This window comes from Primulina tabacum, chromosome 10 (genome assembly GCF_025594145.1).
Source record: "Primulina tabacum isolate GXHZ01 chromosome 10, ASM2559414v2, whole genome shotgun sequence".
Lineage (NCBI taxonomy): Eukaryota > Viridiplantae > Streptophyta > Magnoliopsida > Lamiales > Gesneriaceae > Primulina > Primulina tabacum.
In genome coordinates, this window is record NC_134559.1 from 35,785,103 (window position 1) to 35,806,434 (window position 21,332).

At 43.0% G+C, this 21,332-nt stretch overlaps 21 non-coding genes and 1 pseudogene across 21 annotated transcripts; all 22 read left to right on the plus strand.

The window, feature by feature from the left end:
- Positions 1-3,734: 3,734 nt before the first annotated feature.
- On the plus strand, positions 3,735-3,853 carry LOC142506516 (5S ribosomal RNA). The gene has a single exon (XR_012804805.1). It is a non-coding gene; the product is annotated as a 5S ribosomal RNA (ribosomal RNA).
- A 682-nt stretch (positions 3,854-4,535) lies between these two features.
- LOC142514767 (5S ribosomal RNA) lies at positions 4,536-4,654 on the plus strand. Its single transcript, XR_012810644.1, has one exon. It is a non-coding gene; the product is annotated as a 5S ribosomal RNA (ribosomal RNA).
- Positions 4,655-5,338: 684 nt separating this feature from the next.
- On the plus strand, positions 5,339-5,457 carry LOC142509130 (5S ribosomal RNA). Its single transcript, XR_012807317.1, has one exon. It is a non-coding gene; the product is annotated as a 5S ribosomal RNA (ribosomal RNA).
- A 682-nt stretch (positions 5,458-6,139) lies between these two features.
- On the plus strand, positions 6,140-6,257 carry LOC142514716 (5S ribosomal RNA). Its single transcript, XR_012810597.1, has one exon. It is a non-coding gene; the product is annotated as a 5S ribosomal RNA (ribosomal RNA).
- A 683-nt stretch (positions 6,258-6,940) lies between these two features.
- On the plus strand, positions 6,941-7,059 carry LOC142508251 (5S ribosomal RNA). Its single transcript, XR_012806474.1, has one exon. It is a non-coding gene; the product is annotated as a 5S ribosomal RNA (ribosomal RNA).
- A 682-nt stretch (positions 7,060-7,741) lies between these two features.
- On the plus strand, positions 7,742-7,859 carry LOC142516047 (5S ribosomal RNA). The gene has a single exon (XR_012811862.1). It is a non-coding gene; the product is annotated as a 5S ribosomal RNA (ribosomal RNA).
- Positions 7,860-8,541: 682 nt separating this feature from the next.
- LOC142508384 (5S ribosomal RNA) lies at positions 8,542-8,660 on the plus strand. The gene has a single exon (XR_012806598.1). It is a non-coding gene; the product is annotated as a 5S ribosomal RNA (ribosomal RNA).
- Positions 8,661-9,341: 681 nt separating this feature from the next.
- Positions 9,342-9,459, plus strand: LOC142509444 (5S ribosomal RNA). The gene has a single exon (XR_012807618.1). It is a non-coding gene; the product is annotated as a 5S ribosomal RNA (ribosomal RNA).
- Positions 9,460-10,140: 681 nt separating this feature from the next.
- LOC142516202 (5S ribosomal RNA) lies at positions 10,141-10,259 on the plus strand. The gene has a single exon (XR_012812009.1). It is a non-coding gene; the product is annotated as a 5S ribosomal RNA (ribosomal RNA).
- A 682-nt stretch (positions 10,260-10,941) lies between these two features.
- On the plus strand, positions 10,942-11,060 carry LOC142508252 (5S ribosomal RNA). Its single transcript, XR_012806475.1, has one exon. It is a non-coding gene; the product is annotated as a 5S ribosomal RNA (ribosomal RNA).
- Positions 11,061-11,742: 682 nt separating this feature from the next.
- Positions 11,743-11,861, plus strand: LOC142508385 (5S ribosomal RNA). Its single transcript, XR_012806599.1, has one exon. It is a non-coding gene; the product is annotated as a 5S ribosomal RNA (ribosomal RNA).
- Positions 11,862-12,542: 681 nt separating this feature from the next.
- Positions 12,543-12,660, plus strand: LOC142510995 (5S ribosomal RNA; annotated as a pseudogene).
- A 683-nt stretch (positions 12,661-13,343) lies between these two features.
- On the plus strand, positions 13,344-13,462 carry LOC142516203 (5S ribosomal RNA). The gene has a single exon (XR_012812010.1). It is a non-coding gene; the product is annotated as a 5S ribosomal RNA (ribosomal RNA).
- Positions 13,463-14,145: 683 nt separating this feature from the next.
- LOC142508386 (5S ribosomal RNA) lies at positions 14,146-14,264 on the plus strand. Its single transcript, XR_012806600.1, has one exon. It is a non-coding gene; the product is annotated as a 5S ribosomal RNA (ribosomal RNA).
- A 682-nt stretch (positions 14,265-14,946) lies between these two features.
- LOC142513444 (5S ribosomal RNA) lies at positions 14,947-15,065 on the plus strand. Its single transcript, XR_012809391.1, has one exon. It is a non-coding gene; the product is annotated as a 5S ribosomal RNA (ribosomal RNA).
- Positions 15,066-15,750: 685 nt separating this feature from the next.
- On the plus strand, positions 15,751-15,870 carry LOC142510333 (5S ribosomal RNA). Its single transcript, XR_012808452.1, has one exon. It is a non-coding gene; the product is annotated as a 5S ribosomal RNA (ribosomal RNA).
- Positions 15,871-16,552: 682 nt separating this feature from the next.
- On the plus strand, positions 16,553-16,671 carry LOC142516331 (5S ribosomal RNA). The gene has a single exon (XR_012812132.1). It is a non-coding gene; the product is annotated as a 5S ribosomal RNA (ribosomal RNA).
- A 682-nt stretch (positions 16,672-17,353) lies between these two features.
- LOC142516469 (5S ribosomal RNA) lies at positions 17,354-17,472 on the plus strand. The gene has a single exon (XR_012812262.1). It is a non-coding gene; the product is annotated as a 5S ribosomal RNA (ribosomal RNA).
- Positions 17,473-18,155: 683 nt separating this feature from the next.
- On the plus strand, positions 18,156-18,274 carry LOC142508387 (5S ribosomal RNA). The gene has a single exon (XR_012806601.1). It is a non-coding gene; the product is annotated as a 5S ribosomal RNA (ribosomal RNA).
- Positions 18,275-18,954: 680 nt separating this feature from the next.
- On the plus strand, positions 18,955-19,073 carry LOC142513238 (5S ribosomal RNA). Its single transcript, XR_012809196.1, has one exon. It is a non-coding gene; the product is annotated as a 5S ribosomal RNA (ribosomal RNA).
- Positions 19,074-19,755: 682 nt separating this feature from the next.
- Positions 19,756-19,875, plus strand: LOC142507533 (5S ribosomal RNA). The gene has a single exon (XR_012805788.1). It is a non-coding gene; the product is annotated as a 5S ribosomal RNA (ribosomal RNA).
- A 681-nt stretch (positions 19,876-20,556) lies between these two features.
- LOC142508389 (5S ribosomal RNA) lies at positions 20,557-20,675 on the plus strand. The gene has a single exon (XR_012806603.1). It is a non-coding gene; the product is annotated as a 5S ribosomal RNA (ribosomal RNA).
- The last annotated feature ends 657 nt before the right edge of the window (positions 20,676-21,332 follow it).

Below are 21,332 nucleotides of genomic sequence, written 5' to 3' on the forward strand. Positions count from 1 at the left end.
AGCACTTGAGGTGCATTTTCGCTACTTGAATATGTTGGATTCTGATCGTGTGAGGTTTGCGACTTACATGTTTAGGGATGATGATTCTTTATGGTGGGAAGGAGCTGAGCATTGTATTAATCTTGCTACACTTACTTGGGCTCAAGGGCTACCAAAGCCCCAAGGTCAAGCAAAGAAGCCAGGACCACCAAAGCCACCACAACCTGGACAACCGAAACCTGCAGAGTGACCACCGTGCAAGAAGTGCAATCTCCTACATTATGGACAGTGCGTGTGGAGAACTACTAAGTGCTTCATATGCAAGGAAGAAGGGCACAAGGCTGGTGATTGCCCAAAGAAGAGAGCACCTACTGTGGGGAGAGCTTATGTTATGCATGCCGAGCATGCTGAAGAGGAGGTAGACACGACACTTATCACCAGTAACCTAGTTATTTAACATTTTTATATTGCTTTTATTTCATGAAATGTTAAATTGGTTATTAGAATTGATTTGGGAATAAAGATAACCTAGAGGAAATTAGGTTGTATGTTTTACCTTAGATGGAATTAAGGAATGATTTTAGTAACCATAGAAATTGGTATTGATTTTTGTGCCTTAATTTTTGTAAAGGATGTAATAATTTCAAATAAAAGTTTTAAGGCCAAAAATTGAGAAAAATCATAATCAAGGACATAATTACAAGTTTCGAAATTTTGAGGGTCTAATATGCAATTTTCAAAATTTTTGGGGCAAAAATTCTTTTTCTCGAATATTTAGGACCAAAATGTAAAATTTCGAAAGTATGAGGACCAAAATGCAATTAACCAAAATCTAGGGGCTAAATTGTAATTTCTGAAAGTTTAAGGACTCAAATGGAATTTCCGAAAAGTTCGGGGAACGAAATACAATTACCGAAAATTTAAGGACCAAAAGTCTAATTTTCAAAAATTGAGGGACCAAATTTGTAAATTCCAAAAATTTAAGGAGTCAATTTGCAATATTCGAAAATTTCTAGGGAATAAAAAGAATTGAAGGGTAAAATTGTAATTAATCATAAATTAAGTGGGAAACTATGAATTTTCCTAGGAACATTAGAATCCAATCAATCTTCTTCGTGAAATTATTGGGAAATTAATGATACAAATTCCTTAAGCTTCAACACGAATAATCTAAAATGTTTTCGCCGTAGGGAAGATATTCATTCTAGGTGTAGCTACCTACGCACTGCTAGATTCGGGAGCTACACACTCTTTCATATCCAAGACTTTCGTTAAGCAACTGAATATTATTCCTGAGGATATAGGATTGGGTTTAAATGTTTCTATTCCTTCCGGTGACCAAATGATCACGACTAGTATTGTGAAGAATCTGGAGCTTCGTTTATTTAAAGATGTGATTCGGGCAGATTTTATTGTACTTCCTATGCCTGAATTTGACATCATACTCGATATGGATGTTAGAGTAGGTGCTCGGCAAGCCAACTTGTGGCTCGGGTTTTATTGACTCTAATGTAAAACAATCTTTATTATAATAATATTTTACGATTTCATTCAATTATGTCATTATACTTTATTTGTATACTCATGCAAGATGCATAGAAAAAGTCCTTGAATATACAATAGGTACCATGAGGTCTGCGTCCCAACATAAGGTCATAGAACTCATTAGGAAGTGTACCGTATATTCAAACAGGTTCCTAGTCGAATCAGCCTCCTAAAACAAGGATAAAAGTCGTTCGAGCTCGAGACTAGCATATGTGTAGTAAACATCGTCTTTCATTGGTAAGGGCATGGAGATGTCCATTCACATAGATGGGTGATCATATGATGATGCACTGAACAACCCTCCCTCGGACTATTCAAGTGATTCCCACTTATTGAGTGGAATAGTCCGCAATTATAGTTGTACAACATTAGTCCTTTGACCCGAGAAAATGTAGAGGCTATTCGTACTAGAATGTACTTTGATCCGTTTACCGACTCCATTGAGGGTCACAGGTAGAGAGGTTTGGTGTAGTTTCGAAATACGTAGGAGCAAATGCATTGTAGTCGAGGATTCACCGTTCGCTTACGGGTGAAGATATTCTATGTGATCTGATGAGTTAACAGTGGAAGGAGTCTCTGGCCAGAGCAAGAAATGTTCTTTGGGAAAAGATGTTCTTTGTTGCACATATCATGCCACTATTAGTACTCAAAGATAAATCGCATCGTTATCGAATTCATATGCAACTCTCGATATAACAATGGCTGCAGATTCGATCGGGATATATGTGTTGAAGGGACCGTACTGTACGCTAACCATGACTAAAGTTTCTTGCAGACACTACCAGTGATACCTAGGGGATCATGGGACGATGCTCCTAGATGCTCTTACCATGATCCGGTGGGTGCAATCAGAAATGAGTTCTGACATTCTTGATCAGAGAGTTGATGAAAAGAATGGGGTTAACTAAGGTAAACTCGAATAAAAATAAATGTTATTCTGAATCACATGGAGATGTGAACCCACATCTAGCTGTATCCCTAAACCATTGAGGGTCACACAAGTATCAAATTCTATGTTCCCGTTGAGATAGTCAAATTTCAAGGAGTTGAAATTTGACGAATATAGTTTGATGGAGTTCAAACAAGAAGCTTATAAAGGAGTTTATAAGCTGATTCCATATGATGGAAGAAATGGAAGTTAGCATGATTGCTAGATAAGGAAGGAGAGTGGAACTGCCTGTTTTGTGAAGAAGTTCACTAAAACTAGTAGCTGCCTAATATGGTAAGTGAAAATTTTGATTTTCGAAATTTTCAATTTTCATTATATGAACAATATTTTTATCCTTAATACATCGGCGCTCTCGGAACGTCGATCGAGGTTATAATGAGTTCAGAATCATTTTTTTAGTGAATTTGGAATTTACTAATTAAATGGTTGTGCTAGTAGTGGTGATTACTAACATGCACAAATTCTCATAAACATTCTAGAATAGTCTAAAATTAAATTAACCAAGGAGTTAGTTAATAGATTAAATAATGGTTATTTAGTTTAATATACATATACATGTATATATTTTATATGGTGCTATAAAATATGTGTATATAATATTATTATATAATTTATTATTAAAGGTTAATAAATACATTATATATTAATTATATGGGAGTTTAAATATAATGAAATTATTAGAGTACCTGTGGAGAGGAACTCCTAATTAGATTATGAGTCTCACTCTATATATACACCACTAGGACTCATAATTAAAAAACCTAATATTTTTATCTCCGGAGTAATCTGCGTCATACCCTTCCGCACAGAACCGGCTCACGACAACAAATATCGATAAATGTTCCCAGAAAATAGAAAAAAAAAAGAAGAAGGAAATAACGAATGTAAAGCTATTATTATGCCTGGGATACGATAAAATGGAACCGGAATCGAATTTCGAACTTCCTAAGCGGATTTCATGATGAAACGAAAGCTTAACAGAAGCGTTAAATCGCAAATTAGAGGGTCTTAGAGAAGAAATTCGGCTAAAATCTCGTTTACGTAAATTATGGATAAAACAGTCGAAATAATTGTTTTTAATGAGTTAACCTGGTCGCGACACGAGATCTTCCCAGGGAGGTCACCCATCCTACCTCTGCCATCGCGCCAGAACGCATAACTTCATGGTTATGATTGGGCGAGAGCAGTGCCGCGTGTTGTCCATCGCCGCCCGCTCCACACGTACTCGAGGGATATAAGAATAAACATCCCACTCAATGTCGGGTGCGATCATACCAGCTCTAATGCACCGGATCCCATCAGAACTACGAAGTTAAGCTTGCTTGGGTGAGAGCAGTACTAGGATGGGTGACCCCCTGGGAAGTCCTCGTGTTGCACCCTTTTCGTGTTTTTCTATTTTTGATTACTTGTTGATAGACGATTTTCGGCTCAAATCATCTGAATCTCGATCGGGACCAGATAAGACATGTGAAATGAAAGTAGCTCGGGCACTGCCGGATTTGGACAAAATTGTAGGCTAATTTGATTGTAAACGGGCAAACGGACAAGACTCATTATTACGCAATGAGCTGACGAGATTTTAGCGGAATTTCTTCTCTAAGACCCTCTAATTTGCGATTTAACGCTTCTGTTAAGCTTTCGTTTCATCATGAAATCCGCTTAGGAAGTTCGAAATTCGATTCCGGTTCCATTTTATCGTATCCGAGGCATAATAATAGCTTTACATTCGTTATTTCCTTTTTCTTATTTTTTTTCTATTTTCTGGGAATATTTATCGATATTTGTTGTCGTGAGCCGGTTCTGTGCGGAAGGGTATGACGCAGATTACTCCGGAGACGGTTAACTCATTAAAAACAATTATTTCGACTGTTTTATCCATAATTTACGTAAACGATCGCGACACGAGATCTTCCCAGGGAGGTCACCCATCCTACCTCTGCCATCGCGCCAGAACGCTTAACTTCATGGTTATGATTGGGCGAGAGCAGTTCCGCGTGTTGTCCATCGCCGCCCGCTCCACACGTACTCGAGGGATATAAGAATAAACATCCCAATCAATGTCGGGTGCAATCATACCAGCACTAATGCACCGGATCCCATCAGAACTCCGAAGTAAAGCGTGCTTGGGCCAGAGCAGTACTAGGATGGGTGACCCCCTGGGAAGTTCTCGTGTTGCAACCATTTTCGTGTTTTTCTATTTTTGATTACTTGTTGACAGACGATTTTCGGCTCAAATCATCTGAATTTCGATCAAGACCAGATAAGACATGTGAAATGAAAGTAGCTCGGGCACTGCCGGATTTGGACAAAATTGTAGGCTAATTTGATTGTAAACGGGCAAACGGACGAGACTCATTACTACGCAATGAGCTGACGAGATTTTAGCCGAATTCCTTCTCTAAGACCCTCTAATTTGCGATTAAAAGCTTCTGTTAAGCTTTCGTTTCCTCGAGAAATCAGCTTAGGAAGTTCGAAATTCGATTCCGGTTCCATTTTATCGTATCCCAGGCATAATAATAGCCTTACATTCGTTATTTCCTTCTTCTTATTTTTTTTTCTATTTTCCTGGAACATTAATCGAATTTTGTTGTCCTGAGCCGGTTCTGTGCGGAAGGGTATGACGCAGATTACTCCGGAGACGGTTAACTCATTAAAAAAAATTATTTCGACTTTTTTATTCATAATTTACGTAACCGGTCGCGACACGAGGTCTTCCTAGGGCGGTCACCCATCCTAGCTCTGCCATCGCGCCAGAACGCTTAACTTCATGGTTATGATTGGGCGAGAGCAGTGCCGCGTGTTGTCCATCGCCGCCCGCTCCACACGTACTCGAGGGATATAAGAATAAACATCCCACTCAATGTCGGGTGCGATCATACCGGCACTAATGCACCGGATCTCATCAGAACTACGAAGTTAAGCTTGCTTGGGTGAGAGCAGTACTAGGATCGGTGACCCCCTGGGAAGTCCTCGTGTTGCACCCTTTTCGTGTTTTTCTATTTTTGATCACTTGTTGATAGACGATTTTCGGCTCAAATCATCTGAATCTCGATCGGGACCAGATAAGACATGTGAAATGAAAGTAGCTCGGGCACTGCCGGATTTGGACAAAATTGTAGGCTAATTTGATTGTAAACGGGCAAACGGACGAGACTCATTATTACGCAATGAGCTGACGAGATTTTAGCCGAATTCCTTCTCTAAGACCCTCTAATTTGCGATTTAACGCTTCTGTTAAGCTTTCGTTTCATCATGAAATCCTCTTAGGAAGTTCGAAATTCGATTCCGGTTCCATTTTATCGTATCCCAGGCATAATAATAGCTTTACATTCGTTATTTCCTTTTTCTTATTTTTTTTCTATTTTCTGGGAACATTTATCGATATTTGTTGTCGTGAGCCGGTTCTGTGCGGAAGGGTATGACGCAGATTACTCCGGAGACGGTTAACTCATTAAAAACAATTATTTCGACTGTTTTATCCATAATTTACGTAAACGGTCGCGACACGAGATCTTCCCAGGGAGGTCACCCATCCTACCTCTGCCATCGCGCCAGAACGCTTAACTTCATGGTTATGATTGGGCGAGAGCAGTGCCGCGTGTTGTCCATCGCCGCCCGCTCCACACGTACTCGAGGGATATAAGAATAAACATCCCACTCAATGTCGGGTGCGATCATACCAGCACTAATGCACCGGATCCCATCAGAACTCCGAAGTAAGCGTGCTTGGGCGAGAGCAGTACTAGGATGGGTGACCCCCTGGGAAGTTCTCGTGTTGCAACCTTTTTCGTGTTTTTCTATTTTTGATCACTTGTTGATAGACGATTTTCGGCTCAAATCATCTGAATCTCGATCGTGATCAGATAAGACATGTGAAATGAAAGTAGCTCGGGCACTGCCGGATTTGGACAAAATTGTAGGCTAATTTGATTGTAAACGGGCAAACGGACGAGACTCATTACTACGCAATGAGCTGATGAGATTTTAGCCGAATTCCTTCTCTAAGACTCTCTAATTTGCGATTAAACGCTTCTGTTAAGCTTTCGTTTCCTCGAGAAATCAGCTTAGGAAGTTCGAAATTCGATTCCGGTTCCATTTTATCGTATCCCAGGCATAATAATAGCCTTACATTCGTTATTTCCTTCTTCTTATTTTTTTTCTATTTTCTGGGAACATTAATCGATTTTTGTTGTCCTGAGCCGGTTCTGTGCGGAAGGGTATGACGCAGATTACTCCGGAGACGGTTAACTCATTAAAAACAATTATTTCGACTGTTTTATCCATAATTTACGTAACCGGTCGCGACACGAGGTCTTCCTAGGGAGGTCACCCATCCTAGCTTTGCCATCGCGCCAGAACGCTTAACTTCATGGTTATGATTGGGCGAGAGCAGTGCCGCGTGTTGTCCATCGCCGCCCGCTCCACACGTACTCGAGGGATATAAGAATAAACATCCCACTCAATGTCGGGTGCGATCATACCAGCACTAATGCACCGGATCCCATCAGAACTACGAAGTTAAGCTTGCTTGGGTGAGAGCAGTACTAGGATCGGTGACCCCCTGGGAAGTCCTCGTGTTGCACCCTTTTCGTGTTTTTCTATTTTTGATTACTTGTTGATAGACGATTTTCGGCTCAAATCATCTGAATCTCGATCGGGATCAGATAAGACATGTAAAATGAAAGTAGCTCGGGCACTGCCGGATTTGGACAAAATTGTAGGCTAATTTGATTGTAAACGGGCAAACGGACGAGACTCATTATTACGCAATGAGCTGACGAGATTTTAGCCGAATTCCTTTTCTAAGACCCTCTAATTTGCGATTTAACGCTTCTGTTAAGCTTTCGTTTCATCATGAAATCCGCTTAGGAAGTTCGAAATTCGATTCCGGTTCCATTTTATCGTATCCCAGGCATAATAATAGCTTTACATTCGTTATTTCCTTCTTCTTATTTTTTTCTATTTTCTGGGAACATTTATCGATATTTGTTGTCGTGAGCCGGTTCTGTGCGGAAGGGTATGACGCAGATTACTCCGGAGACGGTTAACTCATTAAAAACAATTATTTCGACTGTTTTATCCATAATTTACGTAAACGGTCGCGACACGAGGATCTTCCCAGGGAGGTCACCCATCCTACCTCTGCCATCGCGCCAGAACGCTTAACTTCATGGTTATGATTGGGCGAGAGCAGTGCCGCGTGTTGTCCATCGCCGCCCGCTCCACACGTACTCGAGGGATATAAGAATAAACATCCCACTCAATGTCGGTTGCGATCATACCAGCACTAATGCACCGGATCCCATCAGAACTCCGAAGTAAAGCGTGCTTGGGCCAGAGCAGTACTAGGATGGTGACCCCCTGGGAAGTTCTCGTGTTGCAACCATTTTCGTGTTTTTCTATTTTTGATTACTTGTTGACAGACGATTTTCGGCTCAAATCATCTGAATTTCGATCAGGACCAGATAAGACATGTGAAATGAAAGTAGCTCGGGCACTGCCGGATTTGGACAAAATTGTAGGCTAATTTGATTGTAAACGGGCAAACGGACGAGACTCATTACTACGCAATGAGCTGACGAGATTTTAGCCGAATTCCTTCTCTAAGACTCTCTAATTTGCGATTAAACGCTTCTGTTAAGCTTTCGTTTCCTCGAGAAATCAGCTTAGGAAGTTCGAAATTCGATTCCGGTTCCATTTTATCGTATCCCAGGCATAATAATAGCCTTACATTCGTTATTTCCTTCTTCTTATTTTTTTTCTATTTTCTGGGAACATTAATCGATTTTGTTGTCCTGAGCCGGTTCTGTGCGGAAGGGTATGACGCAGATTACTCCGGAGATGGTTAACTCATTAAAAACAATTATTTCGACTTTTTTATTCATAATTTACGTAACCGGTCGCGACACGAGGTCTTCCTAGGGAGGTCACCCATCCTAGCTCTGCCATCGCGCCAGAACGCTTAACTTCATGGTTATGATTGGGCGAGAGCAGTGCCGCGTGTTGTCCATCGCCGCCCGCTCCACACGTACTCGAGGGATATAAGAATAAACATCCCACTCAATGTCGGGTGCGATCATACCGGCACTAATGCACCGGATCCCATCAGAACTACGAAGTTAAGCTTGCTTGGGTGAGAGCAGTACTAGGATCGGTGACCCCCTGGGAAGTCCTCGTGTTGCACCCTTTTCGTGTTTTTCTATTTTTGATCACTTGTTGATAGACGATTTTCGGCTCAAATCATCTGAATCTCGATCGGACCAGATAAGACATGTGAAATGAAAGTAGCTCGGGCACTGCCGGATTTGGACAAAATTGTAGGCTAATTTGATTGTAAACGGGCAAACGGACGAGACTCATTATTACGCAATGAGCTGACGAGATTTTAGCCGAATTCCTTCTCTAAGACCCTCTAATTTGCGATTTAACGCTTCTGTTAAGCTTTCGTTTCATCATGAAATCCGCTTAGGAAGTTCGAAATTCGATTCCGGTTCCATTTTATCGTATCCCAGGCATAATAATAGCTTTACATTCGTTATTTCCTTCTTCTTATTTTTTTTCTATTTTCTGGGAACATTATCGATATTTGTTGTCGTGAGCCGGTTCTGTGCGGAAGGGTATGACGCAGATTACTCCGGAGACGGTTAACTCATTAAAAACAATTATTTCGACTGTTTTATCCATAATTTACGTAACCGGTCGCGACACGAGATCTTCCCTAGGGAGGTCACCCATCCTACCTCTGCCATCGCGCCAGAACGCTTAACTTCATGGTTATGATTGGGCGAGAGCAGTGCCGCGTGTTGTCCATCGCCGCCCGCTCCACACGTACTCGAGGGATATAAGAATAAACATCCCACTCAATGTCGGGTGCGATCATACAGCACTAATGCACCGGATCCCATCAGAACTACGAAGTTAAGCTTGCTTGGGTGAGAGCAGTACTAGGATGGGTGACCCCCTGGGAAGTCCTCGTGTTGCACCCTTTTCGTGTTTTTCTATTTTTGATTACTTGTTGATAGACGATTTTCGGCTCAAATCATCTGAATCTCGATCGGGACCAGATAAGACATGTGAAATGAAAGTAGCTCGGGCACTGCCGGATTTGGACAAAATTGTAGGCTAATTTGATTGTAAACGGGCAAACGGACGAGACTCATTATTACGCAATGAGCTGACGAGATTTTAGCCGAATTTCTTCTCTAAGACCCTCTAATTTGCGATTAAACGCTTCTGTTAAGCTTTCGTTTCATCATGAAATCCGCTTAGGAAGTTCGAAATTCGATTCCGGTTCCATTTTATCGTATCCCAGGCATAATAATAGCTTACATTCGTTATTTCCTTCTTCTTATTTTTTTTCTATTTTCTGGGAACATTTATCGATATTTGTTGTCGTGAGCCGGTTCTGTGCGGAAGGGTATGACGCAGATTACTCCGGAGACGGTTAACTCATTAAAAACAATTATTTCGACTGTTTTATCCATAATTTACGTAAACGGTCGCGACACGAGGTCTTCCTAGGGAGGTCACCCATCCTACCTCTGCCATCGCGCCAGAACGCTTAACTTCATGGTTATGATTGGGCGAGAGCAGTGCCGCGTGTTGTCCATCGCCGCCCGCTCCACACGTACTCGAGGGATATAAGAATAAACATCCCACTCAATGTCGGGTGCGATCATACCAGCACTAATGCACCGGATCCCATCAGAACTACGAAGTTAAGCTTGCTTGGGTGAGAGCAGTACTAGGATGGGTGACCCCCTGGGAAGTCCTCGTGTTGCACCCTTTTCGTGTTTTTCTATTTTTGATTACTTGTTGATAGACGATTTTCGGCTCAAATCATCTGAATCTCGATCGGGACCAGATAAGACATGTGAAATGAAAGTAGCTCGGGCACTGCCGGATTTGGACAAAATTGTAGGCTAATTTGATTGTAAACGGGCAAACGGACGAGACTCATTATTACGCAATGAGCTGACGAGATTTTAGCCGAATTCCTTCTCTAAGACCCTCTAATTTGCGATTTAACGCTTCTGTTAAGCTTTCGTTTCATCATGAAATCCGCTTAGGAAGTTCGAAATTCGATTCCGGTTCCATTTTATCGTATCCCAGGCATAATAATAGCCTTACATTCGTTATTTCCTTCTTCTTATTTTTTTTCTATTTTCTGGGAACATTATCGATATTTGTTGTCCGTGAGCCGGTTCTGTGCGGAAGGGTATGACGCAGATTACTCCGGAGACGGTTAACTCATTAAAAACAATTATTTCGACTGTTTTATCCATAATTTACGTAAACGGTCGCGACACGAGGTCTTCCCAGGGAGGTCACCCATCCTACCTCTGCCATCGCGCCAGAACGCTTAACTTCATGGTTATGATTGGGCGAGAGCAGTGCCGCGTGTTGTCCATCGCCGCCCGCTCCACACGTACTCGAGGGATATAAGAATAAACATCCCACTCAATGTCGGGTGCGATCATACCAGCACTAATGCACCGGATCCCATCAGAACTACGAAGTTAAGCTTGCTTGGGTGAGAGCAGTACTAGGATCGGTGACCCCCTGGGAAGTCCTCGTGTTGCACCCTTTTCGTGTTTTTCTATTTTTGATTACTTGTTGATAGACGATTTTCGGCTCAAATCATCTGAATCTCGATCGAGACCAGATAAGACATGTGAAATGAAAGTAGCTCGGGCACTGCCGGATTTGGACAAAATTGTAGGCTAATTTGATTGTAAACGGGCAAACGGACGAGACTCATTATTACGCAATGAGCTGACGAGATTTTAGCCGAATTCCTTCTCTAAGACCCTCTAATTTGCGATTTAACGCTTCTGTTAAGCTTTCGTTTCATCATGAAATCCGCTTAGGAAGTTCGAAATTCGATTCCGGTTCCATTTTATCGTATCCCAGGCATAATAATAGCCTTACATTCGTTATTTCCTTCTTCTTATTTTTTTTCTATTTTCTGGGAACATTAATCGATTTTTGTTGTCCTGAGCCGGTTCTGTGCGGAAGGGTATGACGCAGATTACTCCGGAGACGGTTAACTCATTAAAAACAATTATTTCGACTGTTTTATTCATAATTTACGTAACCGGTCGCGACACGAGGTCTTCCTAGGGAGGTCACCCATCCTAGCTCTGCCATCGCGCCAGAACGCTTAACTTCATGGTTATGATTGGGCGAGAGCAGTGCCGCGTGTTGTCCATCGCCGCCCGCTCCACACGTACTCGAGGGATATAAGAATAAACATCCCACTCAATGTCGGGTGCGATCATACCGGCACTAATGCACCGGATCCCATCAGAACTACGAAGTTAAGCTTGCTTGGGTGAGAGCAGTACTAGGATCGGTGACCCCCTGGGAAGTCCTCGTGTTGCACCCTTTTCGTGTTTTTCTATTTTTGATCACTTGTTGATAGACGATTTTCGGCTCAAATCATCTGAATCTCGATCGGGACCAGATAAGACATGTGAAATGAAAGTAGCTCGGGCACTGCCGGATTTGGACAAAATTGTAGGCTAATTTGATTGTAAACGGGCAAACGGACGAGACTCATTATTACGCAATGAGCTGACGAGATTTTAGCCGAATTCCTTCTCTAAGACCCTCTAATTTGCGATTTAACGCTTCTGTTAAGCTTTCGTTTCATCATGAAATCCGCTTAGGAAGTTCGAAATTCGATTCCGGTTCCATTTTATCGTATCCCAGGCATAATAATAGCTTTACATTCGTTATTTCCTTCTTCTTATTTTTTTTCTATTTTCTGGGAACATTTATCGATATTTGTTGTCGTGAGCCGGTTCTGTGCGGAAGGGTATGACGCAGATTACTCCGGAGACGGTTAACTCATTAAAAACAATTATTTCGACTGTTTTATCCATAATTTACGTAAACGGTCGCGACACGAGGTCTTCCAGGGAGGTCACCCATCCTACCTCTGCCATCGCGCCAGAACGCTTAACTTCATGGTTATGATTGGGCGAGAGCAGTGCCGCGTGTTGTCCATCGCCGCCCGCTCCACACGTACTCGAGGGATATAAGAATAAACATCCCACTCAATGTCGGGTGCGATCATACCGCACTAATGCACCGGATCCCATCAGAACTACGAAGTTAAGCTTGCTTGGGTGAGAGCAGTACTAGGATCGGTGACCCCCTGGGAAGTCCTCGTGTTGCACCCTTTTTCGTGTTTTTCTATTTTTGATTACTTGTTGATAGACGATTTTCGGCTCAAATCATCTGAATCTCGATCGGGACCAGATAAGACATGTGAAATGAAAGTAGCTCGGGCACTGCCGGATTTGGACAAAATTGTAGGCTAATTTGATTGTAAACGGGCAAACGGACGAGACTCATTACTTACGCAATGAGCTGACGAGATTTTAGCCGAATTCCTTCTCTAAGACCCTCTAATTTGCGATTTAAACGCTTCTGTTAAGCTTTCGTTTCATCGAGAAATCCGCTTAGGAAGTTCGAAATTCGATTCCGGTTCCATTTTATCGTATCCCAGGCATAATAATAGCTTACATTCGTTATTTCCTTCTTCTTATTTTTTTTCTATTTTCTGGGAACATTAATCGATTTTGTTGTCCTGAGCCGGTTCTGTGCGGAAGGGTATGACGCAGATTACTCCGGAGACGGTTAACTCATTAAAAACAATTATTTCGACTGTTTTATCCATAATTTACGTAACCGGTCGCGACACGAGGTCTTCCTAGGGAGGTCACCCATCCTAGCTCTGCCATCGCGCCAGAACGCTTAACTTCATGGTTATGATTGGGCGAGAGCAGTGCCGCGTGTTGTCCATCGCCGCCCGCTCCACACGTACTCGAGGGATATAAGAATAAACATCCCACTCAATGTCGGGTGCGATCATACCAGCACTAATGCACCGGATCCCATCAGAACTACGAAGTTAAGCTTGCTTGGGTGAGAGCAGTACTAGGATGGGTGACCCCCTGGGAAGTCCTCGTGTTGCACCCTTTTCGTGTTTTTCTATTTTTGATTACTTGTTGATAGACGATTTTCGGCTCAAATCATCTGAATCTCGATCGGGACCAGATAAGACATGTGAAATGAAAGTAGCTCGGGCACTGCCGGATTTGGACAAAATTGTAGGCTAATTTGATTGTAAACGGGCAAACGGACGAGACTCATTATTACGCAATGAGCTGACGAGATTTTAGCCGAATTCCTTCTCTAAGACCCTCTAATTTGCGATTTAACGCTTCTGTTAAGCTTTCGTTTCATCATGAAATCCGCTTAGGAAGTTCGAAATTCGATTCCGGTTCCATTTTATCGTATCCCAGGCATAATAATAGCCTTACATTCGTTATTTCCTTCTTCTTATTTTTTTTCTATTTTCTGGGAACATTATCGATATTTGTTGTCCGTGAGCCGGTTCTGTGCGGAAGGGTATGACGCAGATTACTCCGGAGACGGTTAACTCATTAAAAACAATTATTTCGACTGTTTTATTCCATAATTTACGTAAACGGTCGCGACACGAGGTCTTCCTAGGGAGGTCACCCATCCTACCTCTGCCATCGCGCCAGAACGCTTAACTTCATGGTTATGATTGGGCGAGAGCAGTGCCGCGTGTTGTCCATCGCCGCCCGCTCCACACGTACTCGAGGGATATAAGAATAAACATCCCACTCAATGTCGGGTGCGATCATACCGGCACTAATGCACCGGATCCCATCAGAACTACGAAGTTAAGCTTGCTTGGGTGAGAGCAGTACTAGGATCGGTGACCCCCTGGGAAGTCCTCGTGTTGCACCCTTTTCGTGTTTTTCTATTTTTGATTACTTGTTGATAGACGATTTTCGGCTCAAATCATCTGAATCTCGATCGGGACCAGATAAGACATGTGAAATGAAAGTAGCTCGGGCACTGCCGGATTTGGACAAAATTGTAGGCTAATTTGATTGTAAACGGGCAAACGGACGAGACTCATTATTACGCAATGAGCTGACGAGATTTTAGCCGAATTCCTTCTCTAAGACCCTCTAATTTGCGATTTAACGCTTCTGTTAAGCTTTCGTTTCATCATGAAATCCGCTTAGGAAGTTCGAAATTCGATTCCGGTTCCATTTTATCGTATCCCAGGCATAATAATAGCCTTACATTCGTTATTTCCTTCTTCTTATTTTTTTTCTATTTTCTGGGAACATTAATCGATTTTTGTTGTCCTGAGCCGGTTCTGTGCGGAAGGGTATGACGCAGATTACTCCGGAGATGGTTAACTCATTAAAAACAATTATTTCGACTGTTTTATTCATAATTTACGTAACCGGTCGCGACACGAGGTCTTCCTAGGGAGGTCACCCATCCTACCTCTGCCATCGCGCCAGAACGCTTAACTTCATGGTTATGATTGCGCGAAAGCAGTGCCGCGTGTTGTCCATCGCCGCCCGCTCCACACGTACTCGAGGGATATAAGAATAAACATCCCACTCAATGTCGGGTGCGATCATACCAGCACTAATGCACCGGATCCCATCAGAACTCCGAAGTTAAGCGTGCTTGGGCGAGAGCAGTACTAGGATGGATGACCCCCTATGAAGTCCTCGTGTTGCACCCCTTTTCGTGTTTTTCTATTTTTGATTACTTGTTGACAGACGATTTTCGGCTCAAATCATCTGAATTTCGATCGAGACCAGATAAGACATGTGAAATGAAAGTAGCTCGGGCACTGCCGGATTTGGACAAAATTGTAGGCTAATTTGATTGTAAACGGGCAAACGGACGAGACTCATTACTACGCAATGAGCTGACGAGATTTTAGCCGAATTCCTTCTCTAAGACCCTCTAATTTGCGATTAAACGCTTCTGTTAAGCTTTCGTTTCCTCGAGAAATCCGCTTAGGAAGTTCGAAATTCGATTCCGGTTCCATTTTATCGTATCCCAGGCATAATAATAGCTTACATTCGTTATTTCCTTCTTCTTATTTTTTTTTCTATTTTCTGGGAACATTTAATCGATATTTGTTGTCGTGAGCCGGTTCTGTGCGGAAGGGTATGACGCAGATTACTCCGGAGACGGTTAACTCATTAAAAACAATTATTTCGACTGTTTTATTCCATAATTTACGTAACGGTCGCGACACGAGGTCTTCCCAGGGAGGTCACCCATCCTAGCCTCTGCCATCGCGCCAGAACGCTTAACTTCATGGTTATGATTGGGCGAGAGCAGTGCCGCGTGTTGTCCATCGCCGCCCGCTCCACACGTACTCGAGGGATATAAGAATAAACATCCCACTCAATGTCGGGTGCGATCATACCAGGCACTAATGCACCGGATCCCATCAGAACTACGAAGTTAAGCTTGCTTGGGTGAGAGCAGTACTAGGATCGGTGACCCCCTGGGAAGTCCTCGTGTTGCACCCTTTTCGTGTTTTTCTATTTTTGATTACTTGTTGATAGACGATTTTCGGCTCAAATCATCTGAATCTCGATCGGGACCAGATAAGACATGTGAAATGAAAGTAGCTCGGGCACTGCCGGATTTGGACAAAATTGTAGGCTAATTTGATTGTAAACGGGCAAACGGACGAGACTCATTATTACGCAATGAGCTGACGAGATTTTAGCCGAATTCCTTCTCTAAGACCCTCTAATTTGCGATTTAACGCTTCTGTTAAGCTTTCGTTTCATCATGAAATCCGCTTAGGAAGTTCGAAATTCGATTCCGGTTCCATTTTATCGTATCCCAGGCATAATAATAGCTTTACATTCGTTATTTCCTTCTTCTTATTTTTTTTCTATTTTCTGGGAACATTTATCGATATTTGTTGTCGTGAGCCGGTTCTGTGCGGAAGGGTATGACGCAGATTACTCCGGAGACGGTTAACTCATTAAAAACAATTATTTCGACTGTTTTATCCATAATTTACGTAAACGGTCGCGACACGAGGTCTTCCCAGGGAGGTCACCCATCCTACCTCTGCCATCGCGCCAGAACGCTTAACTTCATGGTTATGATTGGGCGAGAGCAGTGCCGCGTGTTGTCCATCGCCGCCCGCTCCACACGTACTCGAGGGATATAAGAATAAACATCCCACTCAATGTCGGGTGCGATCATACCGGCACTAATGCACCGGATCCCATCAGAACTACGAAGTTAAGCTTGCTTGGGTGAGAGCAGTACTAGGATGGGTGACCCCCTGGGAAGTCCTCGTGTTGCACCCTTTTCGTGTTTTTCTATTTTTGATTACTTGTTGATAGACGATTTTCGGCTCAAATCATCTGAATCTCGATCGGGACCAGATAAGACATGTGAAATGAAAGTAGCTCGGGCACTGCCGGATTTGGACAAAATTGTAGGCTAATTTGATTGTAAACGGGCAAACGGACGAGACTCATTATTACGCAATGAGCTGACGAGATTTTAGCCGAATTCCTTCTCTAAGACCCTCTAATTTGCGATTTAACGCTTCTGTTAAGCTTTCGTTTCATCATGAAATCCGCTTAGGAAGTTCGAAATTCGATTCCGGTTCCATTTTATCGTATCCCAGGCATAATAATAGCTTTACATTCGTTATTTCCTTCTTCTTATTTTTTTTCTATTTTCTGGGAACATTTATCGATATTTGTTGTCCGTGAGCCGGTTCTGTGCGGAAGGGTATGACGCAGATTACTCCGGAGACGGTTAACTCATTAAAAACAATTATTTCGACTGTTTTATCATAATTTACGTAAACGGTCGCGACACGAGGTCTTCCTAGGGAGGTCACCCATCCTACCTCTGCCATCGCGCCAGAACGCTTAACTTCATGGTTATGATTGGGCGAGAGCAGTGCCGCGTGTTGTCCATCGCCGCCCGCTCCACACGTACTCGAGGGATATAAGAATAAACATCCCACTCAATGTCGGGTGCGATCATACCAGCACTAATGCACCGGATCCCATCAGAACTCCGAAGTAAGCGTGCTTGGGCCGAGAGCAGTACTAGGATGGGTGACCCCCTGGGAAGTCCTCGTGTTGCACCCTTTTCGTGTTTTTCTATTTTTGATTACTTGTTGACAGACGATTTTCGGCTCAAATCATCTGAATTTCGATCGAGACCAGATAAGACATGTGAAATGAAAGTAGCTCGGGCACTGCCGGATTTGGACAAAATTGTAGGCTAATTTGATTGTAAACGGGCAAACGGACGAGACTCATTACTACGCAATGAGCTGACGAGATTTTAGCCGAATTCCTTCTCTAAGACCCTCTAATTTGCGATTAAACGCTTCTGTTAAGCTTTCGTTTCCTCGAGAAATCCGCTTAGGAAGTTCGAAATTCGATTCCGGTTCCATTTTATCGTATCCCAGGCATAATAATAGCCTTTACATTCGTTATTTCCTTCTTCTTATTTTTTTTCTATTTTCTGGGAACATTAATCGATTTTTGTTGTCCTGAGCCGGTTCTGTGCGGAAGGGTATGACGCAGATTACTCCGGAGACGGTTAACTCATTAAAAACAATTATTTCGACTGTTTTATTCATAATTTACGTAACCGGTCGCGACACGAGGTCTTCCTAGGGAGGTCACCCATCCTAGCTCTGCCATCGCGCCAGAACGCTTAACTTCATGGTTATGATTGGGCGAGAGCAGTGCCGCGTGTTGTCCATCGCCGCCCGCTCCACACGTACTCGAGGGATATAAGAATAAACATCCCACTCAATGTCGGGTGCGATCATACCGGCACTAATGCACCGGATCCCATCAGAACTACGAAGTTAAGCTTGCTTGGGTGAGAGCAGTACTAGGATCGGTGACCCCCTGGGAAGTCCTCGTGTTGCACCCTTTTCGTGTTTTTCTATTTTTGATTACTTGTTGATAGACGATTTTCGGCTCAAATCATCTGAATCTCGATCGGGACCAGATAAGACATGTGAAATGAAAGTAGCTCGGGCACTGCCGGATTTGGACAAAATTGTAGGCTAATTTGATTGTAAACGGGCAAACGGACGAGACTCATTATTACGCAATGAGCTGACGAGATTTTAGCCGAATTCCTTCTCTAAGACCCTCTAATTTGCGATTTAACGCTTCTGTTAAGCTTTCGTTTCATCATGAAATCCGCTTAGGAAGTTCGAAATTCGATTCCGGTTCCATTTTATCGTATCCCAGGCATAATAATAGCTTTACATTCGTTATTTCCTTCTTCTTATTTTTTTCTATTTTCTGGGAACATTTATCGATATTTGTTGTCGTGAGCCGGTTCTGTGCGGAAGGGTATGACGCAGATTACTCCGGAGACGGTTAACTCATTAAAAACAATTATTTCGACTGTTTTATCCATAATTTACGTAAACGGTCGCGACACGAGGTCTTCCCAGGGAGGTCACCCATCCTACCTCTGCCATCGCGCAGAACGCTTAACTTCATGGTTATGATTGGGCGAGAGCAGTGCCGCGTGTTGTCCATCGCCGCCCGCTCCACACGTACTCGAGGGATATAAGAATAAACATCCCACTCAATGTCGGGTGCGATCATACCAGCACTAATGCACCGGATCCCATCAGAACTACGAAGTTAAGCGTGCTTGGGCGAGAGCAGTACTAGGATGGGTGACCCCCTGGGAAGTCCTCGTGTTGCACCCTTTTCGTGTTTTTCTATTTTTGATTACTTGTTGACAGACGATTTTCGGCTCAAATCATCTGAATCTCGATCGAGACCAGATAAGACATGTGAAATGAAAGTAGCTCGGGCACTGCCGGATTTGGACAAAATTGTAGGCTAATTTGATTGTAAACGGGCAAACGGACGAGACTCATTACTACGCAATGAGCTGACGAGATTTTAGCCGAATTCCTTCTCTAAGACCCTCTAATTTGCGATTAACGCTTCTGTTAAGCTTTCGTTTCCTCGAGAAATCCGCTTAGGAAGTTCGAAATTCGATTCCGGTTCCATTTTATCGTATCCCAGGCATAATAATAGCTTTACATTCGTTATTTCCTTCTTCTTATTTTTTTTTCTATTTTCTGGGAACATTTATCGATATTTGTTGTCCGTGAGCCGGTTCTGTGCGGAAGGGTATGACGCAGATTACTCCGGAGACGGTTAACTCATTAAAAACAATTATTTCGACTGTTTTATCATAATTTACGTAACCGGTCGCGACACGAGGTCTTCCTAGGGAGGTCACCCATCCTAGCTCTGCCATCGCGCCAGAACGCTTAACTTCATGGTTATGATTGGGCGAGAGCAGTGCCGCGTGTTGTCCATCGCCGCCCGCTCCACACGTACTCGAGGGATATAAGAATAAACATCCCACTCAATGTCGGGTGCGATCATACCAGGCACTAATGCACCGGATCCCATCAGAACTACGAAGTTAAGCTTGCTTGGGTGAGAGCAGTACTAGGATGGGTGACCCCCTGGGAAGTCCTCGTGTTGCACCCTTTTCGTGTTTTTCTATTTTTGATTACTTGTTGATAGACGATTTTCGGCTCAAATCATCTGAATCTCGATCGGGACCAGATAAGACATGTGAAATGAAAGTAGCTCGGGCACTGCCGGATTTGGACAAAATTGTAGGCTAATTTGATTGTAAACGGGCAAACGGACGAGACTCATTATTACGCAATGAGCTGACGAGATTTTAGCCGAATTCCTTCTCTAAGACCCTCTAATTTGCGATTTAACGCTTCTGTTAAGCTTTCGTTTCATCATGAAATCCGCTTAGGAAGTTCGAAATTCGATTCCGGTTCCATTTTATCGTATCCCAGGCATAATAATAGCTTTACATTCGTTATTTTCTTCTTCTTATTTTTTTCTATTTTCTGGGAACATTTATCGATATTTGTTGTCGTGAGCCGGTTCTGTGCGGAAGGGTATGACGCAGATTACTCCGGAGACGGTTAACTCATTAAAAACAATTATTTCGACTGTTTTATCCATAATTTACGTAAACGGTCGCGACACGAGGTCTTCCCAGGGAGGTCACCCATCCTACCTCTGCCATCGCGCCAGAACGCTTAACTTCATGGTTATGATTGGGCGAGAGCAGTGCCGCGTGTTGTCCATCGCCGCCCGCTCCACACGTACTCGAGGGATATAAGAATAAACATCCCACTCAATGTCGGGTGCGATCATACCGGCACTAATGCACCGGATCCCATCAGAACTACGAAGTTAAGCTTGCTTGGGTGAGAGCAGTACTAGGATCGGTGACCCCCTGGGAAGTCCTCGTGTTGCACCCTTTTTGTGTTTTTCTATTTTGATTACTTGTTGATAGACGATTTTCGGCTCAAATCATCTGAATCTCGATCGGGACCAGATAAGACATGTGAAATGAAAGTAGCTCGGGCACTGCCGGATTTGGACAAAATTGTAGGCTAATTTGATTGTAAACGGGCAAACGGACGAGACTCATTATTACGCAATGAGCTGACGAGATTTTAGCCGAATTCCTTCTCTAAGACCCTCTAATTTGCGATTTAACGCTTCTGTTAAGCTTTCGTTTCATCATGAAATCCGCTTAGGAAGTTCGAAATTCGATTCCGGTTCCATTTTATCGTATCCCAGGCATAATAATAGCTTTACATTCGTTATTTCCTTTTTCTTATTTTTTTTCTATTTTCTGGGAACATTTATCGATATTTGTTGTCGTGAGCCGGTTCTGTGCGGAAGGGTATGACGCAGATTACTCCGGAGACGGTTAACTCATTAAAAACAATTATTTCGACTGTTTTATCCATAATTTACGTAAACGGTCGCGACACGAGGTCTTCCCAGGGAGGTCACCCATCCTACCTCTGCCATCGCGCCAGAACGCTTAACTTCATGGTTATGATTGGGCGAGAGCAGTGCCGCGTGTTGTCCATCGCCGCCCGCTCCACACGTACTCCAGGGATATA